Below are 1471 nucleotides of genomic sequence, written 5' to 3'. Positions count from 1 at the left end.
AAAAATTTCGAAAAGACATAAAAAAATCGATTTTTTCATTTTATTAATACTGATTGATGATGATCGATCTCTCTTTGCAATTTCCTTCTTCGGTTCCTTTGAAATGAGATCAAAGGGATGTAAAATGTTCATATTCGTTCACATTTTCAGATCATTGGTACTAACTAATGTAAAGAAAAAGAAAGAAATGAAAAATTTTAGGTATGATTATCGAAAATTGCTTGTCAATCTGTATTCTCACGTGATTTATCGGGAATTCCTCTTCATTCAATATTATAACTTATAAATAAAGGAACAAACATGTATATATATATAACAACAATAAGAATGAATAAAATTAAATTAATGTAATTGTGAAAGCGGAAATGGAAAGAAAATAAAATAAGATAACATAGTATAAATTAATCTAGCAACGGGCGCGAAACGTCCGTTCGCTAGTAAATATATATGCGAGTTGATAAAAATATTGGCGAAATAAATGGAAAGAGTTAAAATAGAATTTTGTTTCATTGAAATGCATTGTTTCTCTGGATATACGTTTTATCACTCTACTACTGAATTTCCCCCTGTGTTGATGCAAGAATATGGAGGATTTGATGTGTGAAGCCTCATCTATCATCTATCTACCATCTATCATCGATAGTAGTTATAAATAAATCATTGACAAAAAGAAACATCGAATCTGACAGGAAAAAGGGCATAATGAAAGAGCATCACCATAATATTCGTCACACGGCCGAAAAATACTATTTCATTGCTCAAGCCCAAAAAGGGCTCTTTTACCGACGATAGTTAAGCATGAGAAGTAGGTCTTTTTACCGTTGAGCAGTATAAAAGTGAGAAATGCACTACTTAGGAGTGAAAAAGTGAGAATTGCACTCCTTAGGACTGAAAAACGTGTGGCGCCACCCCAGCGTTAATGTACCAAAATATAAAACTACATATAAAAACTGATAAATTCAGCCAGTGAATCCCCTTCATTATCTTCAAAATTGTTAAATTTTAAATTTGAAAATACACCTGAAAATTAAAATGAAAAATAAATTATTAAAAAATCTTAATTTTGATAATAATAATATTAGAAATATCATTTCATAGAAAATTTTTTATTGAAACTCTGAAATAAACTACAACGTAAACGCAAGAATAATACTCATAGTTTAAATAATAAAATCTAACAAAACAATCAGTTATGCCCATCTATCTCAACTAAGATCTCGAGATTCACTTATTTTCCTTATTTTCTTTATCAAATACTTTAAAATTTGAGCAATTGTAAAAATTGAGATTGATATTTGGATGGGAACGTAGAAGTTGATTCAACTGTAGATTTGGAGCAGGATCTGGTGAGACATCATGAAGTGGAATTGGTGAGATGTCGTTGATCACAGGTTGGGGAATACGATTACAGAGAGATGATGGTGATTTGTTGGCTTCTCTTGGAGTTGTTGTTCCCCGGCTGTGGCGGGGA

This window comes from Diachasma alloeum, unplaced genomic scaffold (genome assembly GCF_001412515.2).
Source record: "Diachasma alloeum isolate Michigan unplaced genomic scaffold, Dall2.0 Dall_scaffold_00203, whole genome shotgun sequence".
NCBI lineage: Eukaryota > Metazoa > Arthropoda > Insecta > Hymenoptera > Braconidae > Diachasma > Diachasma alloeum.
Note: the sequence above shows the minus strand (reverse complement) of the source record.